Here is a 14,649-nt window from a genome sequence, read left to right as displayed (position 1 = left end):
TTTCCACATGTGCGCTGGTTAGGGGTGTTAAAGGGCGTCTGACGGTATTCATTAATTAACATTGATATGCAGCTAGTAACCTGTCATTTGATTTCCACCTATGAGCTGGCTGGGGGTGTTTAATGTTGTCTGTTGGAATTAATTAATGGATTTTTCTATGCAGTTAATAGCGGGTCCCTTGATTTCCACATATGAGCTGGCTAGGGGTTTTAAAGGGTATCTGACATTTCATTGTAGCTTGTAGTCTGCTCTTGAATTCCACCTATGAGCTGGCCAGTGGTGTTTAATGGTGTCTGATGGTGTTAATTGACATTTCTATGCAGCTAGTAGCTTATCCCTTGATTTCCACATATGAGCTGGCTAGTGGTGTTAAAGGGTGTCTGACAGTATTCATGAATTGACATGTATATGCAGCTAGTAACCTGTCATTTCATTTGGACCTATGAGCTGGCTAGGGGTTTAATGGTGTCTGGTGGAATTAATTAATGGACTTTTCTATGCACTTAGTAGCCTGTCCCTTGATTTTCACATATGAGCTGGCTAGTGGTGTTAAAGGGTGTCTGACATTTCATTGCAGCTAGTAGCCTGTCCCTTGATTTCCACATATGAGCTGGCTATGGGTGTTTAATGGTGCCTGATGGTGTTAACTTACATTTCTACGCAGCTAGTAGCTTGTCCCTTGATTTCCACATGTGTGCTGGTTAGGAGTGTTAAAGGGTGTCTGACAGTATTCATGTATTCATTAATTGACATTTCTATGCAGCTAGTGACCTGTCATTTGAGTTCCACCTATGAGCTGGCTAGGGCTGTTTAATGGTATCTGGCGGAATTAATTAATGGACTCTTCTATGCAGTTAGTAGCCTGACCTTTGATTTCCACATATAGGAGCTGGCTAGGGGTGTTAAAGGGTGTCTGACAATTCATTGCAGCTGTTCCTTGATGTCCACCTATGAACTGACCAGGGGTGTTAAATGGCGTTTTATGGTCTTAATAGACATTTCTTTGCAGCTAGTACATTTCATTTGATGTGAACATATGAGCTAGCTAGGGGTGTTTAATGGTGTCTGGTGGAATTAATTAATGGACTTTTCTATGCAGTTAGTACCCGGTCCCCTGATTTACAGTTTGAGCAGAGCATGGCTCTGTTTTCTTTTATCTACGGTCATCAAAATAAAGCAAATTTGGCTTAATCCAACCGTGAGCTCAAGGAGGGGTGCCACGCCATCAGGATCAGGCACTGTGCCACGGCTGGGCAGGGGCAGAAATAGTAAGGTGGGGGCCTTACCAAATGTTTGCGCCAGGGCTTCACCAAACCATGCCACATTTCTGATGGGAAGAGAGTGCAGGGAGAGGAACACGATTAGCAGGGGAGATACAAACGTGCCTTTTTGTTAAACACACTCAGATTATGTCAGACTGTAATTATACTGATGTAAATTCTAATAAGAGAAAGGGACTCGAAGTGTGGCAGGCCTAATAGTGCGCCGATCGGCATTTAATTAGCAATAAGATACAGGTTTCCGGTGACAAATTAGAGGGAGATTTTTTTTTGCCAGGGGACGGGAATATTAAGCGTCTCTTCACCTGTTTCCATATAAATTGTCTTTATTGAGAGCGACCTCGGAAGCCCATTGCTATGCATCTGCCTTCATGAATTATGCAAGGGCGTAATTACAGAGCGCCGCGCTGCCCTTTCCCCGCATATCTCACGCTCAGCGTGGATGTGAGACGCTGAATTCAAAATGTCGGGCTGTCAGTGCCCGGGCGCGGATCTAACTACGGGAGGGGGCGGAAGACGGCAGCCTACACACCGTTGCTAGGCAACGTGTGATGCCAAGCCTCGCTTTCGGGCCACATCGCGCCCGACATTTTGTTTTTGTTTTTTAAATAATGTCGGCGCGTGTGTTTCTCGGGGTGCAGGAGGCGGTAGGGGCTTCTGTGCTGGGGTGCCCAGGGGGAGCAGATAGCCAGAGCAGGGGGGTGCCTCTGCGGATCCTGTGAGGGGATCACGCCGTCTCCGTCGAGTCGGGGGTCTCCGTTGGGATCTTGGACGTCCTGCGGTCCTGGACGGTGGTGGGGGGCTCCTGCCCTCTCCACGTCGATGGGGGTTTGAGAAGGCAAGTTCATCCGAAACTCAAATGCTTCCCACCCCCACATCTCGGGAGAAGTCAAACCATGTCCAAGACATTTGTGGTGGGTGCAGGTGTACAGAGCAGGGCAGTCAGAGAAAAGATCACTTCTCCTACCAGGAGACTCCCAGAAGGTTTCCATGCCAACTCGCATGGACACTAACCTTCAAACCGCAATGCCATATCAAATGTCACTCACCGCGTTCCACATATGTAAGATTCTCCCACACACTGTGGGCCTCATTACGACCCTGGCGCTAAGTGGTTAACGACGCCGTAAAAGGCTGCGGCGCCGCTAACCACTTAGCACCTTACTATGAGGTCCCTTTGCGGGACCCGACCTGAACGGCTGGTCTGGACCAGCCGTTAAAGTAGGGACCCACAAAGAGACCTCGCAGGCATTTACGGTACCGTAATTTGCGGTACCGGAATTGCTGACTTCCCCATTCCCATTGAGCCCTATGGGGCAAAAATGGGAATGGGGAAGGGCCATGGGGAAATGGGGAAATACTGCCCCGCCAACCTTGGAATGGGGCGGTATTTCCCCATTTCCCTATGGCGGACTCGTTACAACACCGGCACCAACCATGGTGCTAATAGCGCCATGGTTTAGCGCCGGTGTTGATTTAGGTGTGGACCCTTCCATGTGTCAATCCAATCTTTCTCATGCAGCAATGTCACTCAGCTCTTTCCTCTGCCTTCTCCACTGCGTGCGATGAGTCAGTTCCCGCTGAGGGCTCTACAATGGGTCTGGGACGAGAACCCAAAAGGCTTCACCCCCTGATGGGAGAATCCTTAGCTCAGCCGAGGTAGACCCTGCATTAACGAGGGGCTGGATGGGCGGCCAACTGCAGGATATCATCAGTGGATCTATGGCACGAAGCGTGAGATTGGCGCGTTGCAGTGCCAGCCTCTTCATGGCCTTCTGACCATCCCAAATGTGTGGAATGATGATATACATTCTTCTTTGCCCTATGCCATCTGCCCAGTGTGGTGAGTTAAACTCTCCATCCTTTTTTCATGAGGGGGCCAAACCACTGGGGACTGGCACCCGATCTGCCCCACATACGGGCGGGGGGCAGGATCCTCTGGATTTGCCATTCCCTCAGAAAATTGGAATTTCCTTAAACACTAAATATATATCTTTTTATAAAATAATGATGGCTACTACAAGTCCCAGCATACCACAGACTAACCGCATCCTTCTAACAGGCTTGGATACTGACAGAGAGGCGAACCGGCGGAGGTCCCGGAAACACCAAACGTGGACGGAAATGAATCCACGAAAAGACCATTAGACCAGTTTAGCTTCTAAGTGAAGACCAGGGAGCTCACGGATGTGTGATCTAACATGCAGATCTAACATGCCACTGAGTACCTGGCCCATGTTTAAAGTCTCAGGGCTGACCATCAATCTTTGCATCACTTATTACCTGACCAATACCAGAGGGGGGATAAAAAGACTACATTTCAAATGAAACGTCAACAGAGGCAAAACCAATCTGGCCGCAAAATGAACCAGTCAATCCTGAGCCAGTTACGATAAGCAGCCACTGGCCCAGTGCTTCTAAGAAGGCTAAAAAACCCAGTAAGGGGCAAAGGCAGGGAGGAAGCAGATTTGCTTTCATCCACATCCAGAGGGACTGCATAGAACATACCACGAGATCAGGCTGCAGATTGAAAAGAAAGCACAGGGGCAGGTTCAACCCATGGTGAAATCTCAGAGAAGTGTGAGTGAGCTAGAGGTCATGGAGAGGCCTAAGAGAATTGTGAGTAAGCTAGAGGTCATGGAGGGGCCTTCGAGTAGTGTGTGTGAGCTAGAGGTCATGGAGAGACTTAAGAGAATTGTGAGTGAGCTAGAGGCCATGGAGAGACCTAAGAGAATTGTGAGTGAGCTAGAGGCCATAGAGACGCCTATCAGTACTATGAGTGAGCTAGAGGACATGGAGAGATTTAGGAGCAGTGTGAGTGAGCTAGTGGTCATTGGGAGACCTACGAGAATTGTGAGTGAGCTAGAGGCCACAGAGATCCCTATGAGTAGTGTGAGTGAGCTAGAGGACATGGGGAGATTTAAGAGCAGTGTGAGTGAGCTAGTGGTCATGGAGAGACTTAAGAGAATTGTGACTGAGCTAGAGGTCATGGAGAGGCCCATGAGTAGTATGAGTGAGCTAGAAGTCATGGAGAGATTTAAGAGCAGTGTGAGTGAGCTAGAGGCCACGGAGAGACCTATCAGTACTATGAGTGAGCTAGAGGACATGGAGAGATTTAAGACCAGTGTGAGTGAGCTAGTGGTCATTGGGAGACCTACGAGAATTGTGAGTGAGCTAGAGGCCATAGAGAGGCCTATCAGTACTATGAGTGAGCTAGAGGACATGGAGAGATTTAAGACCAGTATGAGTGAGCTAGTGGTCATTGGGAGACCTACGAGAATTGTGAGTGAGCTAGAGGCCATATAAATCCCTATGAGTAGTGTGAGTGAGCTAGAGGACATGGAGAGATTTAAGAGCAGTGTGAGTGAGCTAGTGGTCATTGCGAGACCTACGAGAATTGTGAGTGAGCCAGAGGTCATGGAGAGACCTACGAGTAGTGTCAGTGAGCTAGAGGTTATGGAGAGATCTTAGGAGATTGATGTCTTACGAGAAAATAAAGGCTATGCAGTATATGTGCTGATCGCAAATCCTGCAGAAGGCAGTATTGTGAGAATCCCTGTTAAGGAACCGCACATGAAAGCATCTGGTGAATATGTGTTTTCTAGCCTAGTGATGGACTTTGAAAGTATTGGTTTATGAACACCTTTTTGGGCGAAACCTGTTCAGGACTGGACGCGAGGCTAAAGGGCTCATAAAGAAAAGATTTGAAGTTTCTGTTGGCTATCACCATTGGATGTTTGGGTACTAGCACAGGGAGTCCGTGGAGGAAAAGAGAATTATTAGAGTAGGTTCAAGATATTTTCTGTTCAATTAGACCATTACCCAGAGGTACAGGGAGCACCTGAAGTACCCTGCATTAGGTTAAGTGCCTACCTAGTCTCACACTACTACCACCCCAAGGTAAACAAAGGCACACCAAAATAGTATACAACCTTTGCTACATGTGCCAAGGGCAGGATATACTCTTAGAAGGGGTGCAAGCTGGCACAGTAGCAACCCAAACAGCAAACAGTACAATGACCCAAAACAAAAGAATGTCTAATCAAAGTTCTAGAGAAATCGTAATCTTTAGTTAAACTAAATGTCATGCAACTAATAGAACACAAACACCCTATGCCAGTAGAAGAGAACAAAGAGAATGAAGACCTTACACCAAAAGGGGTACTCTGGGTCTTGAAGACAGGAGCAGGTAGGCACAATTCTGCAGAAATGTCTGATTTCAAGGATCTGTATTTGGGAATGATGGAGTGGGGTCTTACAATTCGCTAGGGCCCTCAAAGATGGGTCATGGGGACAGAACCCCATATGAATACCATGTTTATATGCCTTTGGTGCTCAAGAGGGTTGATGTACAATTCTAGGCACTGCACTGCGAGATGATGTCGAGATGGTCCTCCCAATTGTGAGTCACTGTCAAGATGATTCTAGAAGGGTGTCCCCCAATGGTTGGAAGCAGCGTTGAAACGGGTCGAGACGATGGCTTCCAGCAGTTTGAGTTCGCATCAAGCCGAGTTGAGAAATTGGCTTTCACTGAATCAAGTGGTGGTCAAGCCACATCCAGGCCAAAGCTTCTACGGATTCGAGCCGGCTGGCGAGTCAAGTCAAACGATTGGCTTCTGTGAGTCGACACAGCATCCAAGCAAACTCGAAGATGCAGGTAAGCAGCCACAAATAATTACAATACAACAAAAGTTACAATACATCAATACAGGACCGGTAACTACAAATTCATGTGAACCCAGAGACACTGGCTGCCTATAGACACAGGACTTAAAATGATTTAAAATAAAATAAGGCTCTGAACTTTTCCACTTCAAATCGATAACATTATGGCACATTAATAGAAAAGAAACAGGAAAATGACAAATAAAATTAAATCCCATTCGTGGACAAAACTCATGGTCCACCTTTTGATGATATGCCCGGCAGCATTGCCATTGAGACAGCGATATCTAAAGCCATTATTCGCGGCCCGAGGCTGCTGGACGAAGGACAAGGCCATGTCGGTTTGTCTTAATTCTAGAGATGTGTGTGCAGTGTATGCCACTTGTAAATATCTTGTGTGGGCCTGGAGAGTAAGAGTGAAGACAGTGATGCATTGATATTGATGTTGGGCTAATACAGCAGGGATTGCATGCCTCTCCAACTTTTCAGCGGCAGGATGGGTGAAAAACCAAATTATTTGTTTAATCACAATGACCCGATACAAGACCAAGAAGCCCTGCCAGTCTGTGATATAGCCAATGAGCCTGATTTTAACCCAGGTAAGGAACAGAGCTAAAGAACAACAGCCCAGGGACCACTTGTAAGGGAAAGACTGAATCTATTCCTTGCCTCCGATAAATGAATCGGAACAACCCTCAATCTCGACCTAACACTACTTAATCAGGCAAGTATTCAACCTAGAAAGATTCCAGACCCCCAAAGACAGCAATGCTGGTGCAGTCCTAGCCCTTGGCTGAATTAGCGAGTACCCAGGTAGGTCATAGCCTCGGGAGGATAGCTAAGGGGCAACACGCTCATCTTGGAAGCCAGACGACACAGAGCAACACAGGTTGGATCCCTTGGCCGCACTTTGAATCCTCTGGGTATCAAGCGCATTATAAATGACCAATTACAATATTGCTAACCCCCTCAGGGAAAACATGTCGATAAATAAAAGACATGGCCACCCAGGTGGAAGCGAAAGTATTTTTATTAGATGTGTGTACATGTGTTTCACTGTTGGATATGACTTAATGTGTTACCCTTGGACTATGGACTGCCCAATCCAGCACCATCCTGGGCAGAATTCTGATTAAAACCTATAATCCACAGACCTCCCCTTTCAAGGGAATGGACTAGACAGGCGAGAGAACTTCAGTCAGAGCAAACACCATTAAACATGATGGCCAGAGTGAGAGAGAGAGAGAGAGAGAGAGAGAGAGAGAGACCACAAGTGCAGGAGTCAGTAAAAATGCATTATGGGATGCAGGGGGGTCCACAGCATTGAATAAACGACCCATGTGAACTGTTGTGGCTGAGTAGAACATGGAATGTTTGGGGCAGGTCTCATGTCACAGAATGACTCGAATATGGAACTGTTTGGAGAAAGGAGAATTGAAGAACTTGGTAATTCCCTGTCACTTAAAGACTCTGGACATTCTCCACCTCATGTGTTTGGTAGTGGTAATTCCCTGTCACTTAAAGACTCTGGACATTCTCCACCTCATTTGTTTGGTAGTGGTAATTCCCTGTCACGTAAAGACTCTGGACATTCTCCACCTCATTTGTTTGGTAGTGGTAATTCTCTGTCACTTAAAGACTCTGCACATTCTCCACCTCATTTGTTTGGTAGTGGTAATTCCCTGTTACTTAAAGACTTTTGACATTCTCCACCTCATTAAGTGGTAATTCCCTGTCACTTAAAGACTCTGGACATTCTCCACCTCATTTGTTTGGTAGTGGTAATTCCCTGTCACATAAAGATTCTGGACATTCTCCACCTCATTTGTTTGATAGTGGTCATCCTCAAAGGACTATACGCAAGCCTTAACGTCTCATTGATTAAGTGTAGTGGGGACCCTGCCAGGCTGATGGAAAGGGTGAACTTTCATGATAAGCAAGGGTGAACTTTCATGATAAGCAAGGGGGAGGTGTTGTGGCTGAATATAACATGGAATGTTTGAGGCAGTGGAATGTGTCAAGGAATGGAATGTGGAGAGTTCAGTTAATGTTCAGGAATAAAGAAATATAGATGTACGGAAGGCATCCTGAGATCATTTGAAGATATGATATTATAAATGTATAAAGAAACATAACATGAACCATGAGCCACAGGCAGCATGCCTGGTGCACCAAAGGCACCCATGCAGTCTGAAGGAGTGTTGGCCCGCCGGTCGGCCAGGACAGGCAAGCCCAGCAGCCGGGAGCCCCAGGTGTGAGGTGCCACCCGGGTTGAAGATCAAGGCCAGCCAGCTCGAATCGCATGAGTGGGATGACTGGGCGGCATGGTATTGGGGTCTGACAGCCCATCCCGGAGCCGGTCAGGGTGGGGCATGAAGATCTATGCTCCCATGCCACATATGTTAGGAGAGGCCCTGGAACCAGACGAATGCAGGTGGTGATGTTGGCCCACACGGAGCCATGCCCACAGGCTAGCAAAGGCATTAATCCAGAGCTGTGTCCTTGCAGTGGCCTAGGTGAAGGATCCTCAGGTGGACCCAACTGCTTGCAGGGCAGGACGTGGTGGGCCTGTATCCAGCACTGCTGTGGTGCACTGATAAAGCTGCCGAACCCCACCCATTGCCTCCCCCAATGGGCACGAAGTAAAGCATCTGGGTCACAGGCAGTGAGTGCACTGCGGGCCCCCACAGCGAGATGAAGGATTTGTCCAGACTGCAGCAGTGATGGTGAGTGGAGCACCGCAAGAACATCGGGCGCTGCGTCAAAGGAAAAACGTAGAGGCCCTGAGGCAGTGTGACAGTGCGGCGTCCCACAAGCGCACAAGGTGCCACCGTTGATCAAGCCGGTACCTGGGCGGGCCAGCCTGTCTGGAGCAGCAGCGAGGCGCAAGGTCCTCCCCCATAAACAACATCTTCAAGGCAATTCACACTGCAGCAGTCACACCCCTGTAGGTAATGTATATAGTCATTAAATACATATATGTATGTTTTTTTGTGTATTTATTTATAAATGTATATAGGTATTTATAGTAAAGTTGTGCTCGCTTCTGTATATTAGGGTAAGGGTTAAGATGGGAGCTGTGTAGGCTGGGAGGTGAATGACCTGGCGGTGGAGGAATTATGCCAGATGACCGCCTCTCAGAGACCGTATGGGGACCAGGGCCACCCACGGAGGCCATTCTCTGGCCTCTCATCTGTGTGTCCAGATTGGAACTTTGATAGGTCCAATTGCTGCTTTTTGCTTCTTTTTTAAGTCTGGAAAAACAAATGCAGGATAGCTCTGCCAGTGCTCTAACCTAACAGCTAACCTCCACCTTTCGTAATTGAAGTGAAAGTATTTTGACTTTAAAAAAATGCAATCATAAAATATTGGATTTTGTTCTTACAGTGCTGTGTACCTGCAGTTGCAGAGTTCTTGATAACAGGTGTTACTAACAGCCACCATTATTAACCACATTTTGTGGTACTCAGTTGATGACCTCGGAAGGATGCAGGCACGAGTTGACTCAGGGCAGTATCGTACCCTTGACCGAGCAGCACTTCCTCCTCATCAGAAATACACGCGCTATGTGTAGAGATATTTGCTCCTCCTTCCACATTCCAAACGTGACTTCCACATTTTGTGGCTTGGAATTGCCTGAATTCTTCTACCAAAAACCTAAGTGAACCTGAGTATTTATTTTGTAAATAAACTTTTTCTGCTGACTGACTCTGTAGTGCTGACTCTTAGTGCTGGCTCTCAGTGCTGCCTCAGCAGTGCTGGCTCTGTAGTGCTGACTTTGTAGTGCTGGCTCTGTAATGCTGGCTCTGTGTTGCTGGCTCTGTAGTGCTGACTCTTAGTGCTGTCTCTGTAGTGCTGTCTCGTAGTGCTGACTCGTAGTGATGCCTCTGTACTGCTGGCTATGTAGTGCTGGCTCTGTAGTGCTGGCTCTGTAGTGCTGATACCCAACGCCCCTGAGTACTTCCTCCACAGGAAAACCACAATCCAATAGAGACTTCTCTTCTAATGAATGCAGAGCACAATACAAACTACCACCAAGCACACTGGAGGTGGAGAAGGTGGCAACAGCCAAGGCCCCTGGGTACTCCCTCTGCAGGAAAACCACAATCCAGTAGAGACTTCTCTGCTAATGAATGCGGAGCACAACACACATAAAGCTACTAGCTACACACATGGGTATTGGGGAAGATTGCAGGAACAAACCATTTTACGGGGCTCCCAGTTTAGAGAACACAATAAAGCAGAGGAAACTCAGATGGATGTGGAGCAGCCAACTGCTTCCATACACATGGGAGTTGGAGAAAGTTTGTTAAACCTGAAATTGACACTGCAGTCAATTCAGAAGGCAATGTCCAACCACATGCACATGTTGGGGAAATTTTAGAAGAACTAACCCCCCCCCCCCCACAATGCCAGCTCCCTAGGACAGTTTTCAGCATCCTTTGCCTCTCCTGATGTTTTGGACTATAACTTCCATCAGCCATAACTCTCATGATCAAGGGTAAGTGGTCATGGGAGCCTTTGTCCAAAACATCTGGGGAGCCGAAAGTTGCAGAGACAATGCCCCGGCAACACCTAAACCATTAGTCAAAACTATTGAACCCGCACAAGTTGCCTGAGCAAAGAGGCAGTATCTACATGGCAGGCCTCTGCCTTTCTAAAGGCCATGTAACATACATGTATTACGCAGATTCCTGTAGACTGCAATCCCCCTCAGCTTTAGCCAGCAGAGTCAATAGAGAGGGATAATGGGAGTTGTTGTCCAAAACACCAGGAAGGGCAAATGGTGCATCTCCTGCCGTGCAGTACCACGCTAGGTGCCAATGATACCATGGGGCGCTTCTTGGGAACCAGGAATTGGCTTCCTCTGGGAAGGTCGCATTCAATGTTTTATCTAAAAGGTGAAGCTAGTGGGAAGCATTAGGCACCGTGTTTCTCTAAATCCCACAAGATATCAATGCGGCCAAGCAATTTGCTTCTTGAAATATACTGCAACATATTTGACTAATAAGAATCCAGTCCCAGAGAAAACCATTGTGTCTACCAATAGCTGACTTAATCACAATGATTTGCACATATCACTCCACTTCTAATCCACCCTGCCCCGTTTCCCTCCACTCCACGCTAAAATGATACCCCAGAGAACACAGTTTTGTCAATAGCCAACCCTAGGCCCCCTCACTTTCATTTCTTTGAAGCTGATGAAAAGTCAATTCCAATTACATTCTTGCTCAGGTAATTGGAATATTGCTTTCCTTGAGCCCATAGGTAATCAGCAGCGAAGGAGCTCATTTGACACCACCCCATCATGTTCCATGGCTCAATGTCTCATTCTGTCCAGTTCGATGCATGGTTCTCTATTCTTTCTGCACAAAATGAGTTGCATGGCACTTTACAAGCTTTGCTTCTTTCAAGATGAGCTATGAGGACCGTAGAATGCATATGGATGGAGTCAGGAGAGCGGGCATCAAGAGCACACACATTTCAAGTGCAACATAAGTGCCAATCCGGGATAATGATGTGTGAAAGGTAAAACGAACATGTGAACAGTGGCAGGTTGGGTATTGAATTCTTAAGCGGGAACACACACAGCAGGTCGAAATAAGGCCATGGGCCGTATTGCAAGTAAGAAAAGAACGCATTACTCCACCTCTGAACCCCCTAGATTGTCAGCCTCTCTCGCCCCCACTTCTGACCTTTGTCTTCTCCTCACCTCTTTTATGTATGTTTGCATAGAGATTTATAAAGAGAGCAGACCCTGCCAGCAAGCACTATAGTGCTCTATAAGGGATAGGAACAGATAGAAGCATGGGGGGGGTAGGATAAGGGAGTTTTTTCTCTACTTTCCCTGGCAGGAGGGATGTGAGGTGATCAGAACAGCAACAGCAACAACAATAGACTCCAGTCAAGGGTTCCATGTAATAATGTCGCCATGATAAATCCTGCAGTAAAAACATTTTTCATATATATATGTAGGGGTAGACCCACGCAGCCCCCCAACACTGCTGATAACATAAAAACCTACCATGATTCACCCCCACATATGTATGTGAATGAGTGCAAAAAAGAAAATCGGCATTTTTTACCACGGGGTAATCCCCTCGACTTTATTACTGGATACCAAATCAGGGCTCTATAAATATGTATCCACTATAATTAAACAATAAATAAATGCAACCAACTAAGTGAAAAGAATAGAGAAAACTCACCCATGTAAAAAAAACACAGAAAATGCAGCTAGTATAGTAGGCATAGTATTGCACTCTGGCCGAATGAGCTGTGGTGTTCACGCCATAAATTGTAGCAATTTCACTGTCAAAGGATATATTCTTGAGAAATAAGCTGAACAACGGCCCATACAAATAACTATGGTCCCAGAAAGTTGACCAGGGGGACTGTGCTTCATGCTTGTTTTTGGAAGCACCATCAGCATTGAGCCAGGCCTCTTGGCACTTTTCCACAGTCGAATCTGGATTGAGATGACGTGAGTCGCGTCAATTCTGCAGCAAGTCAGTATCAATTTGCTGTCAATTTGGGTCTCTGTGTGGTCCAGGTTGGCACATGAAAAAATGCGATTCGATGGGTCCAATAGGTTTGAGTTGCCGGTTGAGTCGGATTAAGACAATAGTTCTGATCGGTCAAGTTGGTGGATAAGTGGACATGATGGCATCCAGCAGTTTGAGTCCATGGTTGAGTCATCTCAAGACTAAGTTGGGTGCCACCACAGGAGTGAGCTGGCTTTTGAGTCGACGTTGTGAGGAGTGCTGCTGGTTTGAGATGATGTTGAACCAGTTTGAACGTGCAGTCAGTGATTCCACGATGATAAAGAGTTTCAAAGGCTGAACCACAGAACATATGACTTCTCAAAGGCATCAAGCATGGTCAGATCAGTTTGAAGGTGGCTCGAAGCTGTGACATAGGATTCCAGGCTGCTTTGGACTCCTGAAGTTGCGTTGAGTCCCAATACAGGGTCTCTGGAGCAAAGGGAGTCCTTCCTGTTTTTCACTCCGAGTCCAGTGAGTTTGGCTGGCACCTACAGAGGTTATTCACCTCCACTGAGCAGCCTGGTTCAAGTGCAGTTAGCAGAGCGGCAGGCTTTGCTCCACGGCATTTCAGCCCCAATTTTCCCTAAGGAAGTTAGGAGACAGATTTCTCCTCTGCCTTAGATGCCTTCTGCCTTCAGCTCTATTTCAGATGACTTTTGAATGGACTGCACTCTCCCAGCAGAAGTCCAAAAGTTTGCACTTTTTCTTCTGCTGTCCAAATCGAGCAAAGGGTGGGAGGCCCCATCCTCATATGTGTCAAAGGGATTAGATGAAAGCAAGCCTGCTGTATAGGGTCCAATCACTGTTGCTGTGCAAGTAGCCATTGCCTTCTGACATGATACTCCGAGTGCCTTGTTCTGCAGGAAATGGAGGGACGAAAGGATGAGAGCCCTAACCGAAAACCAAGATGGTGAAACACCTTCTCAACCCACCTTTCCCCTCTGGTCACACTAATGTCACCACCTTCCCAAGCCCGCAGACTTCAACGGCACTTTGGTATGCAACACACTGGTGTGAGGATGGGCTTTAGTATGTGAGTGCCCATTTTAAGCAGTGTGTTTGTAGGAGATCTTTTGGTGAAAGCACTCAGGGGATGTGTTACTGTTCAACCCGGGGAATTAAAGGAAGGCACCATCCTGGCTATTGTATTACCTGTAGCAGTAGAAGCAGCCAGGCTAGCATTGCATATACATCATCTTGAAATCACTGTCACAGGGTTGACATTTACATGATAAAGCATTGATAGGCACTAATAATGTGAATTCTTTTCAGTCACGATACCCTTACCAAGTATGGTTTATTCTTAGAGATTACCCTGCCATCAGACTAAGTAGGCAACAATTATTACATTTTATTTCAGAGGTGCAGAAGTTTAAAATGTTACCCCTGTCTGCAGGAATTTGGTGTGACAGCATCTGTCCAAATACACATGTGACTGTTGAAACTGCCCTTTGCCACTGGAGAGCAGGGGCTGCAGATGTCAGGAAACGGGTGCAGCAAAGGAGCATGGATGCACTAGGCTTTTGCCAAGGAGCTTTCATGAAATAGGTGTCAGAACAGCATGCCTTCCTTTTAGAAACAAAAATGCCCTCATAATTTTTTATTAATAAAATTTAAAAAAGCTAGGGTGTTTACAGCAGTGCCAGATGACATTCTGTCTCACTCCTCCCTACATCTCTATTCTCCTAGTCGCGCTCCTTTTTCCCTCTCTTCCCTAACTCTATTTGTGATGAAATTACTATTAACCAGTAATAGTATAGTGAAGACTAATGATATGGAAGCACTGACTATACCTCCCCCCATACTACCACAAGTGCAACAGTGATCCGGTTATAAAGGGGATTGAGTGGATGTGGGTGAAACTCTGGAACTCTGTCACCACAACCCCTTCAGCTGTGGCTGCATGCATCGCTCGGTGGCTTGGGCACCCGGTGGCAGTTTTGTAATCTGAGGTGGCCATGGATGCATCAGTCATTTTTGTTCGTACCACCTCGCATCGACATGCCCTAGGGGCAGGGACGAGAGGATAGCTCAGGGTAACCAGTTTGTCTTGGAAGCAAGACAACGCAGAGCTACACTGGTCTGAATCCCGGTCCCGTACATAGAGACTGTTCTCTGGTATTAAGGCCGTTAAAAAATAATATTTAATTAATGAGCCT

The sequence above is a fragment of the Ambystoma mexicanum genome, chromosome 1q, assembly GCF_040938575.1.
Source record: "Ambystoma mexicanum isolate Mex_15411 chromosome 1q, UKY_AmexF1_1, whole genome shotgun sequence".
Classification (NCBI taxonomy): Eukaryota; Metazoa; Chordata; class Amphibia; order Caudata; family Ambystomatidae; genus Ambystoma; species Ambystoma mexicanum.
The sequence above is the reverse complement of the archived record's forward strand: the minus strand, read 5'-3'. Positions refer to the sequence as shown.